This window comes from Medicago sativa, chromosome 3, assembly GCF_051527215.1.
Source record: "Medicago sativa cultivar Bolivia chromosome 3, Bolivia_mono, whole genome shotgun sequence".
Lineage (NCBI taxonomy): Eukaryota > Viridiplantae > Streptophyta > Magnoliopsida > Fabales > Fabaceae > Medicago > Medicago sativa.
In genome coordinates this window covers 13,120,089-13,144,556 of record NC_140751.1, presented here as the reverse complement: position 1 = coordinate 13,144,556, position 24,468 = coordinate 13,120,089, and the positions used below count along the sequence as shown (strand labels likewise).

The following is a 24,468-nucleotide window of genomic DNA, read 5'->3' as shown; positions in this document are numbered from 1 at the left end:
CTTCAACAAAAGGTGGTGCAGTCCACACCTCAGGCCGCAAGGCTCATATTGATGTGGCACTTGAGCTCGTAAGTGAAAATGACAATTTGAATTTGAAGACTTGTATCTAAGTTGTCTATTGATGTTGGTAAAACCTATTGGCACACATTAATGAAAACTGACTTGTGAATTGTTTATACTGATTGTTTATGTACTGATTATTTCAATCTTTTATGATTTGTAGTCCAATAATCTTCAAAGGGATTTGGACCCTGATGAATTATTTCTATATACTCACAAGAGGAAGACTGGTGAATGGGTTGATAGTAGATCAAAGTTGACCTATGTAAGTTATTGACTGTATATATTTTTTGACATTCATTTGGCTACTGCTAGTTTCTTTTAGTAATGTTGATGAGTTTTCTTTTAATTCTTTTGTATGTTGTCTCATTTTAGTTTTTATATTTGATTGCATTTGCCTACTTGGTTGCTTAATGCTATGCTTAGAATTTTACTCAATTGCATTGTTATAAACATAATGATCAAGGCCTTGTTTACATAATAATATTAATATTTCTATGTATTTATGATTTGATATGTATGTGCATATAATACTAGTAACTTTTTATTTGTTAATCAATAATTGATAACGATAACTTTAGACTTTAAAATGAACTCGCTTTGCCAATATGGTGCGACACAAGTTATAAATATTTAGGAGTTATAAATATTTAGGTCCCGTAACCATTTGGTATGTATGAAAATATCAACTCTTTATTTGTTAATCAATGATAATGATAACTTTAGACTTTAAAATGAGACAATTTTACCACCATGGTGTGATATAAGTTTTACTTGAATCTCTGTTCTTTGAAAGGTGTCAGCTTCTTAAATGAATTTTTCATAGATCAATTGATTAATTTTTGCAGATTAAATTAATCAAATCCATTTTTAGAAGGTATTGGTTTAGTTTCACTATGAGACTAGCTTTATGATGTATACTCAATTATAATAATATCAAAACAGATCATGAGTAATCGGTTTTTGCCAATGCAAATTCATACTTGAGTCAAAGTTATGAGTCTTTAATTGTTCATTAGATCATGACCAGATATACGTACCGACTTCCTGTAAATTTTGATCAGCAAAATTTTCCTGTCATTTGCTTACGTAAAGTTTGACTTTTAGTTTTTATATTTTATTTTATTTGCCTACTTGCTGTTGTTACTAACATAATGATCAAGGCCTTGTTTACATAATAATATTTGAGATTTAGTTATGAATGATTATCACTGGTGTACATTTCTGTTTTTTGAAATTTGTTCATATGGATTGTGATGGTTGGATTAGTTTTGTAACAATGTTGTAACCATGTGAATTACCTATAAATAATGCCTGACATGTTTTTTCGGTTAACGAATACCATGAAATATTTATATATTTTTTCTTTATTGAGCAGGAATCATTTAAAAAGAAATTGAGTACGGTACAAGCCCAGATTGATGAAACAACTGGAGATGGTGTGCAAGAAGTTGATGGAGGAACAAAACTTAGGTTGTGGACCGAGTCTGCAGGGGGTCTTACCCGTGGTCGAGTTTATGGTACAGCAGACTTATCTGTCAACCTTCGGCGTGGGTGCACGTCATTTACTCAAAAATCTCAAGATCATCATGGTTCCATGTATAATATGTCTTTGGAGGCTGAGAGGGCAGCTAGAGTTAGAGCCGAGGAGAAGGCTGCTATAGCCGAGAAGAAGGCTGATGAGGCATTAGCTCAATCACAAGTGGCTATAGACCTAAACAAGCAATTGATGATTCAAATGGTTGAATTAAAAAAATTTATGATGGAGCGCGACCGTCGTTCTGGTAACGGTTCATGTAGTGCCACCCAGCCTCCTTCACATCCTCATTATGATGATAACTTGGACGACCAATCATTGCATAGTGACTCTTGACTTTGGTTGTTTTAGACTAGTTTTTAGTACTAGAACGACTTTTTTTGGACGTGCTTATTTTGTTGGTAATATATTATGACATGAGCATGCTACTGTGGTCGTAACTTTGATGTTTTGTAGTTTTAGGCTCTTTTGCAGTATCACAGCAGTAGTTAAACTGAATGTGTTTCTTATGTTAGCACAATATTACTTTTTGTAGCTTACTTGATGTGCTAACTAGTTTAGTGGCATTATGGCCAAACATGATATAAATTGAAATATTTAGAAGATTTGTGGTATTATTATGCAAAAGAGATTATGAAACCAAATGATTTGCTCACAGGGTAAATAGCAAAAAAAAAAAAAATAAATAAATACTAGCCTCGGTCATACCGACTCTAACAATTTATTTGACTTTTTATGATTGGACTTTAGCATCCGGTAGACCGACTCTACTAAATAACCTTGACTTTGAGAATTTGACTTTAGAGTCGGTTCAACTGACTCTAAGATTTAGTTGACTTTTGGTTGACTATAGAGTCGGATGGCCAACTCTATACGATTTAGTTGACCGGCGTAAAGTTGACTTTAGCGTTAGGTAAGCCGACTCTAAACTCTTAAGTTAGCGTCGGATAGGCAAACTCTAAATCATTTTGTTGACTTTTTTATTTTGAATTAAATAGCCTCGGCTGAGCAAAGAGTCGGTTTTAAACTCGGCTTGACCGACGCTAGGTTAGCCTCGGATGCAAAACAGCCGACTCTATTCAGTAGCTTCTAATTTTTTAGCCTGCACCCGACACCGACGCTAATCCGACGCTAAATCGTTGATAGCGTCGGTTTTTTCCCAGTTAGAGTGGGTTTTTGGCCGACTCTAAAATGCTGTTTTCTTGTAGTGCCTACTCTGGGGGAGATAGCAGCTCTCCGTTCCACTATAATGATATGAGTTTCTTTACAAAGAGATATTGAAGGTTACAAGAATTAGTCTTCAAACCTAACTCTACCCTCAGTCCCAGCCTCTTCCCGTGACCAAGAGACTCAATCCTAATAGTGCTTTGTTCAAGGTGAATCAAAACAATCCCAACCCTAGTGTTGTTGCCAAGAGAAATTATCTATAAACCCTAGTTTGTATGCTGGCTTCTAAACCCTATTTTTCTACACCACCTAATCATCTGATACAAGGTTTATATTTATAGTGGAAAGCATCCCTCAAAAAAAAAGAAACGGAACAGAACCGGCCCATGAAAAAGGCCGTTTTTCAACTTTTGCACTGCGACAAATTGGGCCCCGATTTTTAGGCTTCGGGCGCCGATTAATGTCGCAGCTCATGCCTCCAAAATCAGCAGAAAATCGGGCCCCGAACTGTGCACTTCGGGCCCCGATTTTGACAGTTCCAGGATGCATAATTTTTGAGTCATTTTCCAACATGTGGTGTAATCGTGTGGGAAGAAGAGGATAAGACTAGACGTAGATATTTTCATCAAAGAGTAGATATTTTCTTTTAAAACCAATCTTGATTAGACTTTACTAGTTACACTTGGTTCTTTAAATTAATATAAGTTCTACCAATTTTCCCTAACCATAAACACTTAGTTACTTTTAAAAAAACACTCATCATGATTATTCTCCTACATTCATTTCTATAACACACATCACTTACTTTTGAACACAAATGATCGTGGTTGACAATGATACGTTATATCGATAAAAATGCCTGAAATTATTTTTGCCGATAAAATAACTTTGTATCCGAGTATTCTATATGACATGTTTTGAGGAGAAAATTTTCGATGGGGGAAATATTTTTATAGAAAAATATATCGTAAATAATTTCATAGCAAACAAGGTTAGTTTATAAATTTACGTGCGGCCAAATCGCCGTCGGTGGAAGAGCTCGAAAATAGAGTTTCAGAAAGATTTCTAAAATTTCACCACGGGTCACTAACGCGACAAAAACACTAAAATATTCGAGTAGCGATAAAAATTCATCGTCGAAAGTATTATTTATTTTAATTTGATCATAATTTAAAATAGACGAAGTAACATAATATTATATTATTAACATTTATTTATTTTCTAAAATTACGGGTCTTACACTAATCGATTACCATATATGGCTAATCGATTAGCCAGTGTAAATTCACGTTTTTGGCAGTAGCAACATAAGCTAATCGATTAACTCAAAGGTCTCATCGATTAGCACAGTGCAAAAACAATCTCTGCACTGCTTGTTCAACATCTTCCTGCAAAAATCATTTCTGAACCTCCTTTTCATTCCAAAATCAACAGAAAACAAAACATAGGCATGACAAATTAAGCATTAAAGTTTCAAACAACACAAGCATTCATATGGGGGACTTAATTCTAATATATACATCATTAAAATCATAATTCTTCTCACAACTTACACACAATTGAAGCCCAAGGTGGGTACTATACTCTAAAGGAAATCACCGTAACAATTCTGAATTCTCTCAATAGCTTTTGTCGCAACTCAAAGCTCCTGCCATTTCTTTCCCTTCTCTTGATCTTTAACCTTAATTTATGACCTCCGCTTCAGTCCTTGTCCTTTCATTCTCGCCGGCGAACCAAATATTTTAACATGAATATTCCAACTACATTAGTGAAGATTTTTTATTCAACAACTGAAACTTGTAACTCAGTTTTCTCCATCAAAACATAACTTAATTAAGCCATTCCAAAGTCTATTTCATGTTAAATTTTGTCGACTTTCAAATGGTCCAAGTCTCATTCAAAAATGATGTATGTACAAAGAGATATGACAGAAACATTCCAACACGATAGTGCAGATTTTCAATTCAGAAACTCAAACTTCTACCTCAATTTTCTCAATCATAGCATAACGAAACTAAGCTCTTCCAGAGCCTATTTCGTGTTGAATTTTGTCTATTTTCCAAAGGTTTTATTCCCACTCAAAAATGATTCCAGCACAAGTATTTACGACTGTTTTTCAGACAGTAGGTCTATACGAATTTTAACCAACATTTCTTAAAATTCCACCACAACCAACTAACAAATAATCCTTCTCTATCTAACCAACATTTCTGAATCAGATTAAGCTTATCTCTAGCTCATCACATAATCCATGTCTGCAGCAGCTGATTACTACACTTTAAGTTCCAATCTCCAAAATCCAGCTTTGACACAAACTTTCAGTAATGCTTTTTCTACCAATTTCTTGTTTCTATTGCCAAACCAAATCACAATGGATAAACATTCACACATACCTACCCACTCTTGCAGCAGAACAACCGAACCCTAGCCTCATTCTTCCTTGTTTCTTACTTCTAATCATCAATTCAAGTCATAATCAGCACAACAAGTTAATTGCTACTCTCTAAACAATATGATGGCAACAGTTCAAACTTGTGAGCTTGTGGTTGAGTTCAGCTAGGAGGGAAAAGAGGACAGGAAAGAAGAAGCTTGTGATATCATGTTTTTCCCGCCTTAATTACTCAACTTCAACGCGATCATGCTTCCAGCCTTGCTTTGTCGAACTTCTGACTATGCGCGCCAGGTTTGCCATCTTGTCGAAATTCTCAAATATAAATGAGAACGCCTTTGATTACTGCAAAGTTAAAGGTCAACCAAAATGTTGACCATATTAAACGAGTCTGTCGAAATTACAAGCTAACAGTAGTTTAGTGGTTAGAAATTTGCCCTCTTGTGGCCCTGGCCCATATATGCATTTTGCAATGTCCCTGCTGTTTGAACTAAGCTCACAGACGTATTCAGCTTTTATGTCTTAATGTTTGAATTAATTTATGCTAGTTCAATTTTATAATATTATTATTCAAAAACTACTAAGTGAAAAAAAATAAGAATTCACACATAGCATGCCCGAAAATAAGAAATAAATCTAGGCAAGTTTAATGTCGTAATGATGATGGACCAGATAAGATATTAAACAATCATAAATTGATGTTTTGGAAATAAATTGTTTAATGTCCTTCACACCTCAACCTCCATCTCCGTGAAGAAAACCAAGAATTATCAGAACCAGTATCTGAAATTCACCTGTCGGCTCTTGTTCTAGTTAGTGAAGTTTCTCACATGGACAGGTATTAAGCTTTTAAGTCTTACTGTTTGGATTAATTGAGGCTAGTTCAATTTTATAATATTATTATTCAAAAAACTACAATTAATTACAAGACGAAAAATTACACATGCAAGTATAATTTAATTCTTGTCAACAACTCTTAATTTTGTGTCAAAAAACAATGAACTAATTTTGCATAATTTTTTTGGTTAATTTTATGCATTACTTATTACAATAAGATGACGAAATCTGAAAACCCACCCACCTGGAATTTATTCCCAAAGAAAAATAAGACAACAAAGATCATGCATATCTTATACCCAAATGAAAGTAATCAAGAAAAAAAAATATAACTTTTGTCCCAATGTTTCAAACACCATTCAGTGTGTGTTTTGCATTTCCATTTGAATATTTTTCATTTTTGAATCGATGGCTTGTCCCCTCTAGGAATATCTTCACTATTTTCATGCTTGGCTTAATCACAATCTCTTGATGCAGATGTTGATAATCTTCACCCCTTAAAATGGCTTCAAAGACTTCTGTAGAATCGATTTTGTTTATCATCGATCCAAGCTTATCAGCCATATTTTTGATCTTTGACAATTGATTTTCAGCCAATATGAAGGTGTTTTGTTTGGTTTTTCTAATCGATTCATGTAATATCTTTTCCTTTTGAGCATCATCTATACCTTTTTTCATTTCTATTGCAAAATAAGAATCAAGCTCAGGAACCCCAATAGCCCTTCTAATTCCTTTTGTGTTATCTGCTCCAGGTACAAAAAAATCCCTTATCTCATCTACCATCCCTGCCCGAACCATTTCATCAACTCTTTTGTCCAAATACGGAAACAGAATAGGCAAAGACACATCTAACCAAATAAAACAACAATCGTATTTTGAACGAAATGCAATAGTGGGGTCCTCGAGTAATTTTTTAAGGTAAGAATTTGAACCTCCTACAATAATAGGTAGGTGTCCATTTTCAATTATGAGGTCTAAAGCATCAAGCACATGCTTGCAAAAATCATCCATTGTGAAATCATATTCAGGATCATCAATGATGCCTAATATATGATGGGGAACTGAACAACGTTCAGATTCTTGTACCTTATTGGTGACAATGTCAAGGCCTTTGTAGACTTGAATTTTGTCAGAATTGATGATCTCAGATGGGAATTGAGTTCCTAAGTTGATGGAGAGTTTAGTCTTCCCAGTTCCCGTTGCACCCAATATAAACAAAACCTTCTTTTCTGTTAAGGTTGGGGTAGTCAAAGCCATGATATTTTTTTGATGTAAAATCTGAAGAAAAAACAACACATAAAACGTAATTAAACTTAGTAAATTTAAAATAGATTTAAACTAGAATTGAAATGCATTAATTCACGGAATCTACTAAGTAAGGGAGTGAGTTATACCAGGAAGAGGTTTGATATATAATATGTGAGAAAACTTGATCTTTGTATTTTATTTTGTGATGAGTGAGGTGAACACAACTATGCTATATAATGCTCTAGAGGAGTAACTATTATGTAATTAAAAATGGTAAGATAGGAAAAAGTTGAAGAAAATAATTGTTATATAGTAACAATTAAATATTAATTGATATTGCAGTCAAACAATTTCAAAACTAATATTATTATTTTTGGTCAAAAAGAAATAACATTATTTTTTTTTGAGGGAAAGAAATAACATTATTTACCTTCTATAAATGTAAATATAACATTATATTTCATTATGTATACCAATTTTATATATATAATTTGATATCTTTTCTTTAAAAAAAAGTGTGTTAAATTTGGTCAATGGTCATACAAGAAAAAAATTTAATTCATTCTTTTTAGTTGTCTTTTTCTTTTTGAACGAATGTTGTCTTGCTATCTTACTAGTAAGGATTTTCTTTTGAGGGGATCTTACTAGTAAGGATGTGAATTATTTCAATAAGAGGCTTGATCGATTGAAACTCTATGATCGAGGGATAATTTTATTCGTGAATAATGTGTAAATGAATTTTTTATGTTTTTATATCAATGAACTCAATTGTGCTATACCTTTCATTTTATACACTTATTTTTTTTTTTAGGGGAAACTTGAATTTATTTGAGTAAAAATTAATATGTTAATTTATTTATTATTTCATTTTTCGGAATACTAAAAAGATTTATTTATTTTATTTTATTGTTTATCAGGATTATGAAAAGAATGTAAAAAAAAACTTTGGACAAAAAAATAATGTAAAATTTAAAATTCAAATAATAAGAATAAAGAGAAAATGTGGACAATATGGAATTCAAATGACCATCTCTAATTGAATTGGATTAATGCATTATTATTAGTTTTGAAAATTTTAATTTTATTTTTCATTCTACATTTATTTCAAATTTAGAGGCTATGGAAATGAATCTGTCAACAACTTGATCGGAAGAGGACTGATATACCTTGAAACTGAACGCATTTCATGATTTAGTAGATAATAATATTTCAAATATGGTTTTCAATATAATATTTGGATTTGATTATTCTTTGACATATGTTTTAGGAGAGAAAAGTTTCTTGATATAATCTTTCATGATTTGTGGAAATCTTACTGAACTTTCTTCCTTCAAATTGAGTATATATTTAGTAATTTTTTTTTTACCAGTCATTAATTATTTAGTTGCTTAATATAGATGTTATCCAATATCCTCTTTCCGAAAATTGGTGAAAAACGATTCTAGCCTAGCTACAACATTTTATTTGCCTTATTAGTTGTTCCAGCAATAAATTTTTTTTGACACAACGCAAACGACATTCATTCATTCAAATTGATATAGTTCATCAATGCAATACAAATTCGCTAAAAACAAAAAGGATGAATATGTGAACAAACTCAAAACATCCATGTTAATAGCATAAAATGGAAAAGTACATAAGCCTACAAATATGACTATATTAAAATCTCCAGAATAGCCATGCCTCTGGATCTGCAACGTTGATGACGCCAAAGTACATTGGTTGGATCTGCACTAGATCGAAGCTGGTCTGACAATCTGAACAGAACAAACACCTGAACAAGAGGGAAAAGACAAACAAAGCCTCACAAAGACGACAAACAAAACAACGTCACACTAAGACGACAAAATCACGAAAGAAAAACCTAATTCGATGTGAAAATCACTTATTTAAATAAAAAGGAAGGAGAAAAACAATGTATAGGGATGATTTTGGGTCAAAAATTGACCCTAAACCACCCCTCTTTAGTGGATGAAGAAGAAGAAATTAGGAGTTTACATGTTACTTACGAAGAAATTAGAGAAAAATAGAGATAACTCTTCTGTTGCTTAAGAAATTTTCTTAATATTATTGTTTATTTAGTTTTGATAAATTAGTCTGTAACATTCCCTGTTAGAATTTGAGGCCTATCCGTTGCTGGATAGACTGATATAGAAGATCAGCACGTCGATTGAAAAGTAGACTTGTTTCCCTGATTAGGAGAGTTCCGAACATAATGTTCATTTTATGGTTATTCTTTTCCACGGTTGGAAATGACAATTGATACGTGCCGTGTTAGCTGAGTTAATACTTAATATTGTGGTTGATATGTACTATATCGAGAAGAAAAGACGAATAAGATTTTTATTTTATGGAGATCAGTCTCTGGTTGGATATTGACCAGTTGATGACACATCCATCTTTTATCCAGTCTCTCCCATTTCATCACTAGCCGCCTGATTCTCAGAGCTAGGCTTGAGAGGAGCCTGAGCATTGCAAGGAACCGACACTAGAGCATGATGAGTTCCGAAAGTAATATATATAATATATCATCGTTTTGCCTTTCTTGTTTGAGTCAAAAGAATGCATTGATGACACAGAAGATTTCGTCAACATTCAGTCGGTGTCTTCAGTTTTCCTTCTTTCTCAAATTAGTCACCAAAGGTTATATTATTGTATGTTCGCTTATAAGGTATAATTGATCAACCAACAATGAACAAGTCATCTGATATGTTCACATGAGAAATCCATGGAATCTGACATGACCTCCGTTCTCAAGGCACTCTGCCGCAATATGATACAAGTTCAGCAAAGTACTATAGCACCAGGGCTAGTTTAGGTGTTTTGACTTTTGAGAGTGTTGATGCACAATAAAATGATAAACATAGGTACCGAGCAAGAAACAAAAGCCGAAATGATGGTCTCAATTAATTTTGGTATTTGTAAAATCACTATGGCAATAAAGGGTTACATAGTTAGGGGTCTATTGCTTAGCAGCCTTCTTCACCCTCCCATCATTTAATTACTCGTCATCATACTCATACTGTCAAAATTCGGGGTGTTCAAAACCAAATCAGTCCAATAGAAAAACTGCAAACCGAACCAACCAAAACCGAAACCGCAAAAAACTGCATTTGGTTCGGATGTAATCGGATCATTTTCTTACTCAACCACATGGTTTAGTTTGGATTGGTTTGACTCAAAATCAAAAACACTCACTTTCATTTTGGAACAGGCTCTGTGTATATAGCCAAACATAAAGCTATAGTGCCAAACCTAAAGCTATAGTGTATATGTTCTCATAAAAGATATTGTCTTTCTAACGTATTTAATAAAATGTATCGAAATACATATTTTATGCAACCTCGCTTAGATTATGTTTATCGGAAACGTATTTAATTTCTAATTTTTGGCATGTTCATTGTTTTCTATTTTATGCACTGAAGTTAAGAAGTTTGTTTCACGAGGTTGAGACATATTTTAGCCCACTATGTCTTTCATTAGTCACATTTTTATACCTTTTTTTTGTAACCCTAGCATGGCTAGATCTACTTCATTTTTTCTCCTCCTCTTCCTGCCACAAGAATAATTGTAAAGGCTCGAATCTTATCTAATAATCTATCTTGTTTAACTTTGTCATTAATGGGTTACATAACTTGACAGAAATCATTGAAATTGAGTTAGAAAATAGAAAACAAGAAGGCGACAATGAGATAAAGAACAAATCTATCTCAAAGATAGTTAACTTATATAAGGTAGAAGGTTTGGAATTTTGTTTTTCAATATGTAGTTAGGTTTTTTTCCAACTTTTATGCATGAAAATCATATCAATTGTGGTGAAAATTTTCCTTCACTCAAGCATGAGGGTTCATATTGATAGATCGAATTTTCCTTTAATTTCCTCTTGTTCTGAGATGCTTTCAACACAGCTATTGCTAACAAATCGGTTCATTTAATGAAATGCAATGAATAATAAAGTAATATCACACTTTCCTAAGATGAGGAATATATAAATTCACCTAATAGTAAACTCCAAACCACAATCTTGTTCCATTTCCAAGTCTTAAGGTCAAGAACAAATCTGAATGAACAATTAATTCATTTATCGGTTGTCAGATGAAAGGATAAGAAAAATAAATTAGAGTAAAATGATATTTAGAAATAGAATACATAAATATCTGCTATGAAATGCATTAGAATTAGAACACATTTTAAAACGCAAAAATAGAATGAGATCTTTGTTATAGATAAAACGTGGCCAAAAACCTTTTTGCATAACAACATTAAATCATATGAAATAAAAGCCTCCAAATGACCATCCTAACCCATATACAATTCCCATAAAATTCAAGCACCAAATAGATAAGTAGAAATTTAAGAAAAAATATAGGTAGCGAAAAAAATATAGGTAGCAAAAATATATGAATTAAATATCTTAATACTATCATCAAATGTTTGATCCAAATCTGCCACAGAATCACAGTATCATACACATCTATGATTCATTATTTGATAATAGCTTTTTAATTGCCTTGCATTATTTGACAATACACTTCTGAAACATTGTGCAAAAATATAGCTAGTAACATGCCACTTACTAATCAAAGCTACCTTTTAGTTCGTTATTAATTTTAGCACACAAAAAATTTATTCAGATGAGTGACTTATCGCAACAGTGTATTGCGTTCTGATTCTTGTCTATCCATTTGATTTAAAACACATGGAACTAGAGATTGCTTTTTGTTGGAAACTTCTTATTGATCATATCCCAACAAAAGGAAATCTTGCGTGCTGTAACGTGATGCATCCGGATAGTCCTAGAGATTTTCTACTTTGCCAAGGGCATGAGGAAAATCAATTCACCTTTCTTTGCATTGTGGTTTAGTGTTTTGGTTTGTGCAGGGGTTTAAGTTAATTTGGCACGTAACAATTTGGGTGCTTTGGAATGTTAGGAACGAGAGAATTTTTATAAATTTTACAAAGGTTGTCGTAGAGGTCTTTGACGAGATTAAGGGGGTTTCTTGGGGACGGAGTTTAATATTGAGGTTGAAGGAACCTCTCCTTATTTTACGAGTGGTGCTGGGATCCCGGTGATTGCCTCATGACGTATTGGGTGTGTCTTTTAGAGGTTCTTCTGTTTATTCCAGCTCTGCAGCTGTCATTTCTGTTGCATTTCTGTTGAGAATTCGCGGGTTTAGATTCCTCTGGTTTTAGGTTCTTCTGGTTTTTTTAATTTTTCTTCCAATTCTGCTGATCCCTGTTATGTTGCGACTAATTTTGTCAGTTTCGCTATTAGTTGGCTTAGATTCTGCTTTGTGTTCGTTGTTGTGTATATTTACATCAGTTTAGCTGAGGCCGTCTGATGGCTGTGTTGGTTTCAGTGTGTTTCGCCTATATACGGCGCCCGTTGTTTTGTATTTCATTTGTGGCTGGCTCTCTGCGTCTCGTTCAAACTATCCGTTAATAATATTTTGCTGATTCAATAAAAAATTCACATTGATCTCAACACAAGCGAATATCCTCAGTAGTTATTTCAATAAAAGATCATATCATATCCAGCCACAAATTATTGTATGAGTCACAAACTTTGTCTAATAAATCAAATATATGTGGTATCTGAATTGATGCGTTAGAGAAAAATAAATTTACAATGTACAAAATTTGTACTACAGATTATTACCATAGTTGCAAAAGGTAAGCTTCAATGTCATTTTCTAAACAAGAACAGTGATGTGTGGTGCAACACTTATTACATTTGATAAATTCTTCTTCTTCTTCCCATCATTCACAAACTAAACAAACGGTGTCATGTATGGAAGCTTCAACATCATTTTCTAGTGTTTCAATTAATCGAAAAACAAAAGACTTTCCCTTAAGTTCTAATAACTGAAAATAATAATTAATTATATGGAGGGACACTTATTACAGTTGATAAATTATCCCACTCCTTTTCCAAATATGAGGTACATAAATTGCAAGCTGCCAATCAAGCTGAAAAAGAAAACAAAAAATACAAATACAATTAAAAACAATAAAATAATTGATTCCAAACTAACAGATCAATCTATATATCTTCATTATCATGTTCGTATTTTCTTTTTTACTTTTTATGTTTTATTATGGATTATTATGTATTTCATATCAACGCTTTTAATAATCTCGTAGGCCTTGTATATTGATATACGATTCCAAAAAAACTATTTACTAATTAATATTCGCCATTTAAATAAAAAAAATACAGACAATGGAGATTGAGATGTAAACTCACAATCGCCACACAACTTCTTGTTTTTCACCGTCAGAAAAACATATCCTCATATCTCGTGACTTGAAGAGAGTGGGACTTGATGTTTTAATCAAAGAAATTACACTTGTAAAAATAATAGAAAAGATATAACTTCTGATAGACCAAATAGAACATATGGTAGATGATGATTACGAAGAAATAAAAAACATCTTCAACACGCTGAGCATCAAAGTGTTTCCTGGAGATGGAGAGATTTCAGATCTAGTTTTAGCACAAATTAAAATAAATAAAAATAATAAATGGAACAAATGAATGAAAAGTGTGAAATCATAAGTGATAAGGTATTACCTAAAGCATGTATTTGATTACATTGAATCTTTGCGAAAAGTAATTAAGGAGCAGCTGCAGCCAACAGTGGTGGGGATTTAGAAAATGTTTGCGTAGCAGCTGCTTGTGGATTTAGAAATTATGCAAACCTGAAATATCATTATGTTAATTTATTTAAGGAAAACAAGTTTTGACTTGACCTTTGACTTGACCTATGTAATATATGTATATGCAGGACAGGTCTCTTGAATTTGAATGCTTGGGGTAAATTCAGAGAATTTTGCCTCAAAAAAAATGACAATGCTTTTAATTTTTATTTTTTTTAATATAATCCTTTTTCCATTTTTATTATTAATAATCTATTCAGAATCAAAGGTTTTTTAAAAAAAAATAAATTGAAATCAAAACAAGGCTATATAATTTCACAACAACAAATTATGTGGTTTTTGTCGGTTAAAAAGATGTTTTGCGACAATTCTAAACGTCGTGATTCGGAATTTGCGACGGTTGGGTAACCTTCGAGGATATACTTGTCGTTGAATCATTTATGACTGTTCAAGTAACCATCATTACAACTATCATAAAAGATATTGCGACGGTTTATAACTATCACAAACTGTGTTTTTTGTTTTTGTTTGAAGGGATCTTATAAGCATTTGTGACGGTTCAAACTGTCTCAAACATCTGTTTTTTATTTGTTTTTTTTTCATTTATCATTAAATTTAATTTGATAGTTTAATAAATAACAATCAATCTTAAATTTAAATGAAAAATATTGATATATACTTAAAGTAAATACGAGATCAAGGCTGGTATAGATAGAGGGATATGAGGCTAATACAATTGAAGTTATGGAGTGTATTTGAAGCATAGACGGCATTGTTGCGAATTCGATGAGAAAACTCACACCAATAACAAACTTGATGTGTGGAGCAAGGGATAATTAAGCAACCAAAATCAAAGTGTATGGAACAATTTTACACAAGCCAAAAGTAGAAAACAGCGAGAGAGAAAAGAAGAGAGAACACAAAAGAATTTGTTGACCTAGTTCGGTCCAAATTGACCTAGTCTGGGGGAGAGAGCAGCCCTCCGTTTCACTATATGATGAGTAACGTTACAAAAGAGATATCAATGGGTTACAAGAATAAGTCTCCCGCCTAATTCTACCCAAATCCCAACCTCTTCCTGTAACCAAGAGACTCAATCCTAATAGTGTTTCCCAAGGTGAATCAACCTTCAAACCCTAGTTTGTTGCCAAGAGACAAACTCAATACAAACCTAGTTTGATTTCTAAACCCTTGTTTCAGCTCCCTCTGTCTTACCAGAAATCAGTTTTTTAGAGACTGAATATTCGGTTACTATATCATCAAAATCGGTCGCTAACAGACTTAGTGACCGAAAAAAAGAGTTGCTAATATGCTGGTCGTTGATCCTTCGTGACCAAAATAGCGACTGGATTTCAGCGACTGAGTTTGCAGCCGAACTCAGAGACCGAATTAGAGATGAACTCAGCGCTTCCCAAATCAGACACCTAATTAGTGACCGAAATTTGTGACTGACTTTGTCACTGATGTAATGACTGACTTTGTGACTGACATTTACAACCAGAAGATCTATCAGTCACCAAATCGGTCTCTAATTCATTTTGTGCCAAAAAAAAAATATAAATTACCTCTTTATATATTAATATCATACATAACAAAATATATACATTACATTTGTACATTAAACTCAACTCAATAGTACGCACAATAAAATAAGGCTTAGCGTATGGTAGTATGATATTACATTAAATAAGAAATTAACTTTATCGTATAAGATGACATGGTAAAATAGTGGCTTCCTGAATTATAAAAGAAAATAGACCCGAAGAATTTGTCCTGTATATGAATCTTTCAGCTTGTAAAAAATCAGTTTTGATCCCCACAAGTAGTGTGTCAAGATGAACAACTGTCAAACCTTCATGAATCAGGTTTCTACATGTTTTGCACAGGTACCAACCTAAATAATATAACAATTTATATGTAAAAGCTCATACTTAGAGAAAGAAATCAATTCATGACAAAAGCAGGTTAATAGTGTAAAGAAGGATCAGAACTAATTCTTAGATTGAAATAAGCCAATTGTACAAGTATCTATTGACATATGCAGAACTAATTCTTAGATTGAAATAAACCAATTCTACAAGTATCCATTGACATATGATATATATAATCAATGTTTCCAGTAGACATTCGATAACAGGTGTGGAAAATAAGTTCACAAGAAAACATAAATTATCACACTTCTAAAATAATTGGGTCCTCTTAAAAAAAAAGAATCTAACCAGGTTTAAGAATCATACCCGTAGTTTAGACAAGTTAAATTGTCCAGTTCTGAAATGAATTATGACCATAAGAGACTAGGAGAGGTCTGATTGAGAACACATTTTGTGACATGGAACACCAGTCAATATCTGTCCATTTATATAGCAAATTAACACTTAGCACAATTGTTGCATTTCCAGGCATATTCTAATGGTAAAAAGAAACTCTTACTAACTTGTGAATGAATGCATTGAAAGAAGAACCTTGCCTGAGTATAGTCAGCAACATGTATATTTGATACCACTGATGGAAATCTCTTTTAAGTCCTTTTTGTTGTGAACTATTGTCCAAATAGTTTTACATCAAGCATCAATTAATATTACAAAGAAAACACCAAACAAAGAAACTGATACTAACAAGTTCTTGAAACATTCAAAGGCAGTGATTATAGAAACATGAGAAGATATGAAATCCAAGGAGCATACATGTAGTTAACTCCAATGTAAGCAACCAATGGCTAGAATTTATGCACATAAGAGATATGAAACTATCACACTCATGAGAAAACTTGAGGACCTTACCTTCAATTATTTTTTGGTGTTTTCCCTTTTCACATTGCAATCTCCGGAAAATCTACATATAAAAAGAATTTGAATTGGTACTTTTTTTAACAAAAGAAATTGCACTAAACACCAATCGGAGCACAAGTATACCACCCCTTACTAAACCATACAACATCAAGTAAAGAGCCAGGGGACCAAAACAGCCCCCAACAACTTCAGAACCAATCTTACCCCAAAACTCAAAGAAAAACTCAACAAAAATGCAAGAAACCAAAACGACCACCACCCTGATCAACACTGTCTGAACTAGTGGAAAATTAAGGACACCGAGCCACTCAAAGAAACTTAAATCAAGGCACATATCAGGGCAGAATTCTATTACAGAAGTGGGGGAACACATGCAGCAGAAAACCTGAAATCTACTATAGAAAACAGCAGACAAAAACCAGTCCAACAAACGCAAAACTATATCAGTTATAAAAATATCCAACACAAGAAATATGTAATTAATTGAAGCCAAAATCAACAATTATTTAGCTTTTAATTTTCTCGTTCATTTAAGAAAATTATTTTCTTGAATGAGTTTCATTAGTTAAAGTCAAATGTGAAAGTCTATTAATCGCACTTATATAGTTTTTAATTCTTTAGCTACTTCTAATTCCATTTATTCCTCTTTTATTGGCATGCATTCAATGAAGATCAAATAAGTTCAACATTCTCCACATAGTGAGTCATTTAGTTATATTGGGTTGCTTGTACAGAAGAAATTGATTATACAAATTAGAACTTCAAGAAGAACCACAAAATAAGTTCCTTACTGTCTGGCTTGCGATAGACGACGAAGAACAAAAGTCTTGCAGATGTTTGTACTTCACCCCTGAAATTGCCATTAATAAATTATCAAATGAATTTCCGGTCATTTTAAATCCTAGATGGAGTCCGATGTAGCCTTGCAAATTTGATAAATTCAATAAACGAATTTGGAAGAGGTGTGAATGAATGAAAGTGATGAACAGAACAGGCAAACACACACAATACATGAATCAATTGATAATTGAATATTGAATTACTAGGGTAGAGAGGGTGAAGTGTTTTTACCTGAGTTGGCGATATTATTTAACTTTGGGTTATGTCTGCTCAGTTGTAAAATAGAGCGGAGTGAGAGGGTGGTCGACGTGGTTCGAAATGAAACTCTGAAACGGTGGTCGTTAGGGTGAATTCAAGCAAGAAACGTATCAAACAATCATCAAATCTAAATTTTTATGGACCAAATCGACTAACACGTGACGCATTCGAGTACTAATCAAACTAACAAGCCACGTTTGAGGACCAACATGACTAACAAAAGACATGTTTAGGCATGTTTTAGTAATTTTGATACTTCAAAACTAATGTGACATCCCCTTATATATTTAAGTGCCAAAACGACTATTTACACAATAAATTAACTTCAAAATCTCAAGTTTTACAGCCACAAACAGCAATATACTTATATAAGGGACTTTGGGAACCAATTACATCTTTCAATTGAAAATCTCAAATGTGTTATTTAAAAACTAATCTTTGCAGGCTCAGGTATAAACTACAACATACAACCCCCTTTCTTTTTCTTACACAATCAACTAACATTTTCCCCACAAAAATTAGGTAACCCACACACACGAATAAGTGTCAATTTAAAGAACCCTTTTTCATCATCAACCAAAGAACTCCAAAATTCTACAAAATCAAAGAATCAAACAGAAATTAACAACAAACCCATATTAAAATTCAACAAAAACAATCACAATCAGTAATAAAGTTAACAACTTTACAAAAAAACGAAAATACCATGGTCCAAACCAAAAGAGCCACTGCGTGTTCTCATGGATCGTGCGGTTCAACAACAAAGAAGCATCAGCATCGTTATTATCAAATAGAGAGTATAGGGTTGAAGTTGTGGAGGAGAAGAAAATATAAGAAGACAAGTAGGGTTTGAAAATTGAAAAGGACTAAGCTCTTTGGGAAGAAAGGCATAGCTCAGGTGAAGAGAGAATGGATGGTGGGTTTGGGTGAAGCAGAGAGGGAATTGAAAGTTTTAGGGTTTGGGGCGGAAGAGTGAAAGGGAAAGAAGGAATTTTTTATTTTTGGGAAAATAGTTAAAATAAGTGAGGGATATGTAGGCGTTAAAAAAATACTCATATATGTCTGGGGTATTTGGGGTACACAGTTCAAATCTCACCTGAAGCGCCTTTTTAATTTTTTTACATTTTGCTTTTTCCAAAAACCATCAGCTATTGATATTGCAGTCTCCCAATAAGAGGCTAAAGTTATCAGCGACTGCTTTAGACACATATTATATTTTGGTTATGATGGTCAACATTTCGGTCTCTAATTCAGTCATTGTGGTGACCAGAATATTTAGGTCTCTAAATCGGTCACTAAAAGCGAGTTTTCTTGTAGTTCCTGGTTTACACTGATATAATGCCTATATTTATGGGAGTTACTTTTACTATAAATATAGGCATTGTATCAGTGTAAACCAGGAGATAGAGGGGGCTGAAACAAGGGTTTAGAAATCAAACTAGGGTTTGTATAGAGTTTGTCTCTTGGCAACAAACTAGGGTTTGAAGTTTGATTCACCTTGGGAAACATTATTAGGATTGAGTCTCTTGGTTACGGGAAGAGGCTGGGATTTGGGTAGAATTCGGCAGGACACTTATTCTTGTAACTCATTGATATCTCTTTTGTAACGTTACTCATCATATAGTGAAACGGAGGGCTGCTCTCTGCCCCAGACTAGGTCAATTCGGACCGAACTGGGTCAACAAATTCTTTTGTGTTCTCTCTTCTTTTCTCTCTCGCTGTTTTCTACTTTTGGCTTGTGTTTACAATTGTTCCATACACTTTGATTTTGTTTGCTTAATTATCCCTTGCTCCACACATCAAGTTTGTTATTGGTGTGAGTTTTCTCATCGAATTCGCAACAATGTCGTCTATGCTTCAAATACACTCCATAACTTCAATTGTATTAGCCTCATATCCCTCTATCTATACCAGCCTTGATCTCATATTTACTTTAAGGGAATCACTTTCAAAACACCTAAACACACATCCCTCATCTAACTACATTACCTCAAGACCTTAGTTTTCACTTTTGGGACTCATTTTATGAAGGAGATGAAGGTTTTGAAATTATTTTGATATAATCTTTTTTCATTTTTATTAAATCATTAATAATCTATTCTTAATCGAAGTATTTTTAAAAAAATTCAATTGAAATCAAAACAAGCCTATATAATTCCAAAACAACAAAATATGTTGTTTGTGTCAGTTTAAAAGATGTTTTGAGACGATTCTAACGGTCGCGATTGGGTATTTGCAACATTTAGGTAACCTTCGAGGATATATGCATCGCTGAGTCATTTTACGAAGGTTCAAGTAACCATGGTTACAACTATTATAAAAGATATTGCGATTGATTTTACCTGTCACAAAGTGTGTGTTTTTTTGTTTGAAGGGATTTTATAAGCATTTGTGACGGTTCAAATTGTCTCAAATATCTGTTTTTGATTTGTTTTTTTTACATTTATCATTAAATTAAATTTGATAGTTTATTAAATAACATTCAATCTTAAATTTTAATGAAAAATATTGATAAATACTTACAATGCAAAAAATAAAATAAAAAATACATAACTATAAATGACTAAATCTCATTCATATTATCCATTTAAGAGCAATGTTTATATACATGGAATTTACTTGTCACTGGCACTCAATAACCGTGAAACTTTTCATACACAAAAGATTATGTTATCTGTAAGATTAGGTTTTGCATGCCAGACCATATTACTCTCCCATTTCAAAACATGTTGCATATTGCTATAACCAATGCATAAAATTACATCCTCTACAAGTTGAGAAATCCATGGAATCTGATCTGACATTCTGCAGCAATATTACCAGGGCTAGTTTAGGTGTTTTGACTTTAGAAAGCATTGATGCACAATAAAATGATAAGCATAGGTACTGAGAAAGACATAAAATCCAAAATGATTGTCTCAATTAATTTTAGTATTTGTAAAATCATTACACAGTTCCTGATATATCTTTTATCACAGAAGTCTCATGCTTTCCTTTCTTTCTTGCTCGAATAAACTTTCCACATCAGAGATTCTAGATTCTTAGCAGGCTCCTTCAGCCTCATATCATGTAATCACTCCTGATCATAACATTCTCAATTTTGTGGCACTAAATTTATTTTGTAATAGGCTCTGTGTATATAGCCAAACTTAAAGCTATAGTGCCAAATACCCCTTCATGTTCCCATAAAAGATATTGTCTCTCAAACGTATTTCATAAATGTGTTTAAACTAAAATTCATTCGTACATATTTACCCTATTTTGTGTTAAGAGAAATTCTTGCATGCAAACGCACCTAACACACATAAGGTTTTACAAACAACCACTATTAACTTGACACCTCATTTTTTATTTATTTATGTTAAAAAAATAAAATAAAAAAAAGTTGGAAATATCGTGCAGCATTTCTCTCTCGTGTGGTGGAAAACGGTTTTTTCTTCTTGTGTTTTCTCTTCTGTATAACTACTGCAGCAAACTATTTTCATAATTTCTTCCATCCTCATATCACCTAAGAATGAATTGCGGTCCTTGCTCTCATCTTTGAAAGAATCTATTTCCCTGTTTATTTCTTGTGGATACAAGACTTTGATTGAGTTTCTATAATTTATTTTGCTGTCTTTGCTGTCTCTTGAAAAAAAAAGTTTGGGCATCAACATATAAATGCAGAAAATTCAGGGGTTGTTTTTAAAATGATGTAAAGAGGCACATCATATATTCACAAATATAAAAGCATGAAGGTAGAAGTTTGATTACAAGTCTAGATGGGAGGTTTTGTGGAGCTTTGAATATGCTAAGGAAAGGAACGGATGACAATGAAGGTGTTGATTGGATGATCTATTGAGATACCAATATCAAATTGCATAAAAATATATGCTAAGGAAAGGAATGAATATCAATGAAGGTTTCATGGAGCTTCTAATTGCTTAAAAATATATCATGTCAGCATCACGTTAATAACAATAGCTCTTTGGATTACAATTTAGTACAACCTGGTAGTGCAAGATCATTTTGATTACAACTTAGTATAAGACTAATCAATACAATATGGTAGTACAAGGATAAGACTCTTTTGATTACAATTGGAATTTCTTCCATTAATTCAATACAATTTACTTGAATGCTTCCTCTTCATAATCAATGTTGTCCTTTTGACCTTGACATGTATAGGACATAATATCAGGGGCTTGATTATTAACCAAGTAAGGCTTTTCTGCATTTTGAATCCACTTCCTAATAATGTTTCTAAGTTGTTGTTCCACTAGTACATATATTTCTCTTGAGGAATATTGAGACAATTGTCAGGACATAATCTTTGCAACATACAAGAATCAACTAATTATAAAGTCTCTTGTTTGTTGACATGTAGAAAAAGGTCAAAATTTATTTGCTTCCAATTTACATAACCATTACTTATGATGCAGCCTATACATGGTACTTTTAATGGTGGTCTTAAATTGACCAACACAAGTTTCACAACATGAAGCACTCATAATAACATCATCGAGCAATAAGTTTTAATAACCACACAAGTTAAATGCACATAAGAGTGAATCCTATCTAGTGATCTGTTAATTTTGTTTAGAGAAGAAGCAAAAACAGTTGCAAAGTGACGACACAAGATGGGTTGGTGATATGAGGGTGGAAGAAATTATGGAAATACACTACAAGAAAATATGTGATTTGCTACGCTCATTTCTGGAGCTAATTCGCAGCTAATTCCTAGCAAACGAGTTTAGCTAGAGAAATGCTAGGGAATACCTATTGATTCGGCCGTAGCATGGATTGAGAGACAAATTTGCTAGGGAATTATTTCTTAGTAAATCCGTAGCTAGTAAAACATAAATCCTAGCAAAAATTTAGTTAATCCGCAGCAGAAAAGCATTCAAAATTAATTTTCCGCAGCAAAATAACCATGACTTATCATAGCAATTTCGCAACAAATTTACAGTAACATAACTAAGACTTGGCGTAGCAATTCCATAGCAAATCTACAGCAGAAATTTAACAAAATTTTCTTTAATGGATCCTAGCAATTAGGACCTTTTAACCTTTAAAAAAAAAAACATTTAAATCACTACCAATCAATTAATGGATTGAGCTTATACATGTGAGTTGAGCACATAGTATTATTTAATGAATTGGCTCATTCAAGAGTGGAGCTTATACATGAGATTCTACCTATTATAACAAAAATTAAGCTTATACATGAAAAAAAGTATTGTTTATCAAAGCTTCTTGGCAAGCTGTAGATGAATTTGGCTCATTCAAACTACTATCCTTGGTACCATCTGAAGATATACACTCAGCAAGAAGCTAAAGAAAGAAGAGATCAACATTCTGTTACCAGCTTTGTCCCCAATGATGATAAGTACAAGAAATTAAAAGCATAAGATATATGAACTGAAAGAAAGAAAAATCTTCTCAACCACTTTTAATGAAGCTTCTTATTTGTTAGCTTATTATATATCAGAAGAGGGCGGCTTATATGAAACTGAGACAAGATAAAGGATTCAATTATATGTGTACCTTGGAGGAAAGTTCATCTAATGCAGGATAAGCAGCCATATACAACTCAGTTGTACATGCAGCAAGAAATCTACAAATGGCTTCTAAGGCCACCTCCAGCGCACGAAACTCAAATGGTGACTCTACAATGCATTATTTAGAAAATTCAGATACGGGAACAAAAACAATGTTTGAGAAAAATCAATTCTAACAAGTTCTTTAGAAAGGGCATTATATGGTGCAAATGGAAAACAAATGTCGAGAAGTAATCAAACAAATCAGATGGTTAAACAAAAATAAATGTCACCAAATGACAAATGGTTTGGGGCTGGTGTGACCTTGAGGTTAATAGAGGAAGTACTTGCTTACAGAAATTTGCATTACTATATCATGATACGCACTTATTTTATAAGCTGCAGATTAAGTTGACTAATCAAATAAAGGCCAATTCAATGATTCTAAATTTGAACTTAATTTCAATGCTTTCCTAATACAACCCAAAATCAGTCCCAAATTGCTTTAAAAACTATGCAACAAGACAGCTCCCCAAAGGTTCACAACCAGCTAGCAAAATCAGAATCATACCTGAAGTGACTCAGCGTCGACAGCCATCAAGTTGGTTATTTTTCCAGATGCAAATTGTTTTTCGCGCTTCATGAGTAAGCGTTAGAAACTTGCTAAATACTGCAGCCACCTACAAGGAAGAAAATTGGAACACCCATGACATTTTGAAAATATTGAGCTTCACATAATACTCCCAAAGACCTACCAAACTAAAGTTCAGATAGCTCTTGTAAATAATTTCAATAAAAATTTATTTCAAATACCAGAAATTGTTCTTGTAAATAATTTCAATAAAAATTCACATAGTATCTCTTCCATTGCTAACATGGTGGATGTAAGTTAATTTCAGTTCAAGATCAAAGCTTCTCCTTGAGCCTTAAATGCCAACGAACATGTTATCAAAGCTTCTACTTGAGCCTTAAATGTCAATTAACATGTTATCAAAGCGTTTGGAAAACAGAAAAATGAAACAAGAAATTAATATGCAGAGTTTCAATCAACTCCAAACTATTATTTTTTCTTGTATGATTAAACTCATTAATTGGCTTATGAGCACCAATCAACCATATCAGAATTCAGATATATAGATGTGATGCAACAAATTCAACTGTACA

The 24,468-nt window shown here is 32.9% G+C and overlaps 3 long non-coding RNA genes and 1 pseudogene across 4 annotated transcripts; all 4 read right to left on the bottom strand.

Annotated features, from left to right (window-relative positions):
• Positions 1-6,115: 6,115 nt before the first annotated feature.
• LOC146935866 (adenylate isopentenyltransferase 5, chloroplastic pseudogene) lies at positions 6,116-7,262 on the bottom strand (annotated as a pseudogene).
• An 8,172-nt stretch (positions 7,263-15,434) lies between these two features.
• Positions 15,435-16,715, bottom strand: LOC146935865 (uncharacterized). 2 transcript variants are annotated; one of them, XR_015033110.1, is made up of 3 exons: positions 16,679-16,715; positions 16,136-16,437; positions 15,435-15,792 (listed from the first exon to the last, which is right to left on the bottom strand). It is a non-coding gene; the product is annotated as an uncharacterized LOC146935865 (long non-coding RNA). The 2 variants fall into 2 exon arrangements; XR_015033109.1 differs by lacking the exon at positions 16,679-16,715 and having other exon boundaries at positions 16,136-16,659.
• A 760-nt stretch (positions 16,716-17,475) lies between these two features.
• On the bottom strand, positions 17,476-18,735 carry LOC146935864 (uncharacterized). Its single transcript, XR_015033108.1, has 3 exons — positions 18,491-18,735; positions 17,759-18,379; positions 17,476-17,537 (listed from the first exon to the last, which is right to left on the bottom strand). It is a non-coding gene; the product is annotated as an uncharacterized LOC146935864 (long non-coding RNA).
• A 4,039-nt stretch (positions 18,736-22,774) lies between these two features.
• LOC146935863 (uncharacterized) lies at positions 22,775-24,114 on the bottom strand. Its single transcript, XR_015033107.1, has 2 exons — positions 23,876-24,114; positions 22,775-23,433 (listed from the first exon to the last, which is right to left on the bottom strand). It is a non-coding gene; the product is annotated as an uncharacterized LOC146935863 (long non-coding RNA).
• Positions 24,115-24,468: the final 354 nt, after the last annotated feature.